This window comes from Ornithodoros turicata, chromosome 3 (assembly GCF_037126465.1).
Source record: "Ornithodoros turicata isolate Travis chromosome 3, ASM3712646v1, whole genome shotgun sequence".
Classification (NCBI taxonomy): domain Eukaryota; kingdom Metazoa; phylum Arthropoda; class Arachnida; order Ixodida; family Argasidae; genus Ornithodoros; species Ornithodoros turicata.
The window spans coordinates 40,443,141-40,449,357 of NC_088203.1; the positions used below are offsets into that span (position 1 = coordinate 40,443,141).

The 6,217-nt window shown below is 45.4% G+C and overlaps 1 pseudogene; it reads left to right on the forward strand.

Moving 5' to 3' along the window:
• The first annotated feature begins 4,059 nt into the window (after positions 1–4,059).
• LOC135389363 (uncharacterized) lies at positions 4,060–6,217 on the forward strand (annotated as a pseudogene).

Consider the following 6,217-nt stretch of genomic DNA (forward strand, 5'->3'; position numbering starts at 1 on the left):
AAAAAACATGGCTGAATAAAGTGGCATCGTTGCAACGGTTGAGACAATGTTTGGTCCGCATCAATCGGCTCTTCCTCGAACCAGCCCCCTCGGACATAACACAACCTCTGAAGTGCTCTTAGATGAACATGAAAGTTGTGAGAGCAGTGATGTTTCGGAGACGCATGAACGTACCTCGCGTTCGCCATCTTGCACGCGTTTTGAAGAGGGACCTAGCGATCAAAGCACAGCAGCAGGGTTACCAGACGCCAAAGCCGTAGCCCGCCAAGTGAGGGCCAGAAAGTAGCCAAAAAATAGCAAAGTGGGATAATTTGAATATAGCCAAACATCTTACGGTCAATTTATTGGTGTATTTATATTAGGTGCAGTCGCAGGTCAGTCCTGCATGCCTTGCAGAAAGCAGAGCTCGACGTTGATGAGGCGGCAAGCCATCCTGCAGGAATATCGAGAGGGACGCCCGTGTAGCCAAGGCAAAATTGGCTGCAGGTCTCAAAAGCCCATGCTTAGCAAAGCAAAACCACTGTGGCATATAAGAATGGTATCAGTTTAATTTACCTTTAAAGTCCGCATCTTCCTCCCATTCCTTTCTGTACCGCCGTGGGTACTTTCCGCACTTCCCACAAATTGGCCACTTGCCGGTGTCCGAAACGTGAGTGCCAAGAAAAAAAGAGGGCAGCTGTCCACACGCTTCAGTCTTGGAGCAATGCCAGCACCACGTGCATAGCGATGCACGCGCGCGCGTAGTTTTTTTACTTTTCTCCTTTTTATTCTTGTGTTTTGCACTCGTACATCTCCCAGAAAGAGCGAGGGGCTGCTGCAGGCTTCAGAAGATATTGGCCACACACCGTACACTGGTCGTAGCGTGTATTTGGTCTTTTGAGTTCGTTGCCTTTCTGGTACAGCCTTCTTTTTTCAACCTTTAATCGTCGTCGTGGAATATAACTTGGTCGGGACCCTTTCTTTCTGTATCTCTCTACGAAATGTGACCTTCAGCACACAGCAGCTTTGTGGAAACAGAAAAACGCAAACTATGCCCGGAAAATATTGAAATAGCCCAAAAATAGCCAAGCTTGAAAATTTCCCGCCAGACGCAACGAAACGTAGCCAAATTTGGCGGTTTATAGCCAAATCTGGCACCCTTGCACAGCAGGGGATAATGCGCGGGCAGAATTACTTCGAGTTTCACATAGTAGCCCTGTGGAAGTGAGTGTGCAATTGGAATCTACGCCGCAAGGTGTTTCCCATAGTAGTCCTGTGGAAGTGAGCGTGCAGTCTGAATCTACGCCGCAAGGTCCCAGCGATACATCGTTGGTGGATCAAATCAAACATTGGGCTGTAAGTCAAAATATCACGCAAACAGCCGTAAGTGTTCTTCTGAAAATCCTACGAACACACCCTTGCCATGCGGAATTTCCTTCTGACGCCCGTACTTTATTGAGCACGCCCCGAAACATCGCAGCGCATGTATCCCCTATGGGTTCTGGCAAATACTGCCATTTCGGACTAGCGGGAGGCCTGCGCACATTGTTGTGCCGGTCAAGTGACATACTTTCAGTTCTGCCGCTTATTGTAAACGTTGACGGTCTCCCGATCAGCAAAAGTTCGAGGCTTCAACTCTGGCCAATTCAGTGCCGTGTCAAAGGCCATTTCAGTAACACTGTTTTTTTGGTCGGAGTGTACGTAGGTACTGAAAAACCAGCTGACGCGAATGGCTTCTTGAGACCTTTTGTTAGTGAGGCCAAAACGTTGTGTTCTGAGGGGATCATCGTCAATAGCAAATACAGCAGTGTTTTAATAGAGACCATTGTATGTGATGCACCAGCACGTGCCTTCGTTTTTTTTAACAAAAGGCCACAATGCCCGATCAGGCTGCCCGAAATGTACAGTTGAGGGTGAGCATAAATTAAACAGAATGTGCTACCTCAACATGAATGCTCCTCTCAGAACAGACCAAAGCTTTCGCGAACAACATGACTCAGCTAGACCATCATAAAGGTACCTCAGTCCTCACAGAACTTCACATTGATTGCATATCTTCTGTGCCACTTGATTATATGCATCTGATCTGCTTGGGCGTAATGAAAAAGTTGTTGGTTTTGTGGACAAGTGGACACCGCAGAGCAGTTGGGGCAACTGATAGGCAAAAGGTGTCAGACTACAATGTCGCCCTTGCCAAACACATACCTCGAGAATTCGCCAGGAAACCTCGATCACTCGAAGAACTTGATCGCTGGAAGGCGACTGAGCTCAGAATGATTATTTTGTACACAGGCCCTTGTATTTTGAAAGATAACCTGCCTGCTGAATTATACATGAACTTTGTTACCCTGCACTGTGCAATTTGAAAACTTGCAACCCAGTCTTGTGCCAAAATCACACATCGTATGCTGAAACACTCCTTCGCAGGACACTCCTACAGCTTTGCAAGACTGTATGGCGATCATATAAAGTATCGTTCAGTGTTCACTGCTGCATCCATCTATCAAAGGATGTGGAGACGAGACATGGCCACCTCGACTCGTTCAGTGCATTTGCATTTGAAAATAATATGCAATTTTTAAAGCAACAGCTTCGGAAGCATGAGGCCCCCTTAGAGCAACTTTTGAACCGATTTGCAAAACGGCAATCCACGTTGCCACAGGAAAAATTTATAACATCAAATCAACCCCGTCAGCCTCATGGAAACGGTCTAATACTGGAGGGGTGCACAGGTCCACAGTACAAAATGTTCAAACTTAATGACTATATTCTGAGCATCAGTGAAGGCGACAACTGCTGTGCACTAGGAGATCACATTGTCATGATTGAAAACTTTGCGACATTGCATTCTATGCAGGAGGTGTGCATTATTGGAAGAGAATTTCGTCGCAAAGAGGACTTGTATGTTCAGCCTCTAGAATCATACCGTCTTGGTGTGTACGTGGTGTCGGAACTCTCAAGCCTAAAATGGTGGCGGCTCACCGGTGTTAAAAAAATGGTGAAACTGCCCTTCAAAGACCGGCACGTGGTGGTTCCTTTTCTGCATTGAACAGTCCAGTGTGTTTTCTAGCCAAGCTTTCTATACTGGGTGACTGGAGTCTGACTTCCCATCCCACATGTTTGCGATCGCTCACTTCGTAGCAAGCAACGAGATAGAGGTGGTCCCAGCAACTTGGATCAGTGGTACAAAGTGCAAGTGGCCGCGACTGTCGTCTGACGGAGCAAAGCGACTCATCTTAAAATCTGTCAATCCCGATGCATCCTGCGAGACATACAAGGTCATTGTACGTGGAATATACTGTGAGTACCTCAGAAACATTTGACTAAGCACGCAGATGAGGTTTGCAGGTTGCTTCAAGATCAAGTGATGATTGTGTGTGTCACTTAGCATTTACGTTAAAACTGTTTTTATGTCACCAGATGCTGGTATAAAAATTATATTCTACCCCTCCCTAAATCCTCAACCTCTGTTAACATTGATCCTTACTGGTACTGGTACAATAACTTCGAAGAAAGCAGTGCTCTTTAGTTTGTCTGCAGCAGATAAAGTTAAATTCAAGATGTTTGTCCATGGAAAACTGGTGACTCAGGGTACTTTAAATAGTGTATCCGAAGCAGAAAGTGCCATCCCTTAATGCTTCGGAACTTCTCTCGTGCCCTGGTCCAGCGCAGTCTTTTGCTTTGGCGAAAGAGCAACTAACCAAAGGTCTTCTGGATCAAATATCTGTCAACTGGAACACTTTCTACAACAAACGTTGTCTGGAGATAACAACTCAAGGTAAATCGAATGCTTTAACTATTGTGTGCATTGCAATTCAGCAGAACTTAGTTTCCAGTGCCTATACACAGGTACCTAGACAACAGTAGGCTTTTTTGTACACACATGACTGTCCTCTTTTACCAGGTGCACCATGCATGTCTTGTCGATAGCTGCGCAAGTCCCTTCGCACAAGGCTGTCCCGAGTGCAGCATTGCCATCACAGACAGAACATGACAGCTGCCCAGAGGCTAAGGGCTACATTACAGAAGCACAGACGCCTGACGAAGAGGTTTGTCAGCCTGAAGGAACAAATCGAAGGCATGAAAGCTCAAAATGCTGCAATCAAGGAGGATGCCCTGAAAGAGAAAATTGCAATGCTCCCCAAAAAACAGCAGGAAAGTGTGCAACATTGCTTTGCAGCGAGCAGAAGGAAAAGTACTAGGGGTATGCATTTTATAAATGAATGGATGCTAGAATGCATTCTAATGAAGATGAATAGCCCGAGGCTGTACAGGCATATAAGGAAGCACAATATTCTTGTACTTCCAAGCAACACAACATTGAAGAAGTACACTGCTGCATACAGAACTGGTTTCGGTTTCAGCAAGAAGGTGCTGGACACATTGAAGGAAAAGACGAAAGCAATGGACACCTTCGCTCGTCACGGGGGCCTTTTAGTCGACGAGATGAAATTGTCAGAACATCTTTCTGTTGAGAAGTGTGGACGATTACGGGGCTTTGTCGACATTGGCCCCTTCACACAACTTGCGAACGTGCAGTGTGATCATGGGATGGTGGTGATGTTTGTACCATTTACTGGTGCATTCTCACAGAACGTAGGTGTGTTCGCTGCACATGGAAATGTCAAAGGAGATCTTTTGTGCAAGATACTGGTCGAGGCTACAATACTAGTGGAGCAAGCAGGACTGTTTGTGGATTTTGTGACTTGCGACGGTGCCTCTTGGAATAGAAGAATGTAGACCTTGATGGGCATCCAGGGAACAGCAAGTAAAGTTACTTGCAAGGTGAAACACTCTGTCAACCCGACACGACATTTACATTTTTTGTCAGATTTTCCCCACCTAGTCAAGTGACTCCGGAACTCCCTGTTGAAAGGTGGCTTCAATACACCAAGTGGACGAGTATGTGCTTTTTTTATCTTTCACTTGGGCGATTCCACGCGAAATGATCCAGCGGACCTGCTCGGCCCTCACAAAACCATCGCGAATTTTTACGAAAATTTTTTTATCAGTCCCTAATAGTGCAAAACGACACACCACGAAACATTTCTTCCCAAATCTCAATGTGGCGGGTGCTGGACACGAGCGAAGTTCGCAGCGCTGGCGAAAACCATGCCTGGCGTGAACGGCAGCTGCGGCTCATAGAAAGCACCTAGAACTGTGCAGTTTTCTTTTGCGTATAGAGGAAACCATGCTTTACACAGCGTTCAAATCCCGGTTGTCGTGCTGTAATCGGTGCTGCTATACAAAGGCCGGAAGTTTCGCAATTTTGCTCCTACTTCGCGATTTTTTTGTGGAAAATCAAACCATTAAATTTTAATGAATATATTTCCTTGACAAGGCCTCGTGGAATACTTCAACAGGAAAAATCGCAAGACACGTAACTCTTGTAGTCATTGCAGGACAAAAAAGAGGAAGTATGCGATTTTTTACAAAATGCGCTACAATCGAGCGTAAAACACGCAATGAAGAGGTCGGAAGAGACGCCTGAAACCAACACAGTTTTATAGAACGAGCCTTCCTCTACACCATATTAAAAAATCTCGAGGGTGTTTTTTTGTATACAGGAGAAAATATTTTTTCTGTAGTAGAGGATATCACGGCCACACTTACCCACGTTGCATGTATCCGGTGGGGTGCTAGATTTGTTTCTTGGGCTCCCATTGTAATTCTTCGTATTTCCGTTTTTTTTTTTTTTTTCTGGTTGGGTTTCAATATGACAATCACCCGGACCAAAGGAACAAGACTCCAGTTGAGCGCTGTGGAATTCCAATTCACCAGTATGAATATTATAGGCGCGTAGATGCATGTTCAGTTGATGAAAGTTCCCTTTAAATGTCACACTTAAATGCTGAACCATTCAGCAAAAATATTAACCACGAAAAGTTTAACAAATTATAACGCTGAAGGAAAAGACGAACGTGCAAAAAAAGTCATTTACATGGCAGTAGTGGAAACGACGGAATCTCGTGGTGGTGGTTCATCGTCCATGCTGTCCTATGCGATATTGCGTTTCACTTGTAATAAACTCTACTTATCCCGTTTGGTGCAAAATGTGTTGCTGTGCTTGGTGCCGTATAATCTTTCGTGGAAGCTAAATCTGTACTTGCTGTCGTGTATCCTTTGGTAGCATCATGGATGCTCTGGACCTGTCCTCGCTACAAAAGCTATGCCGCTCCGGGGTTTTCACTGTCAGAACGAAAGAGAGGAAGTCGCCCGTGTGGATGAAGTTTGGTGA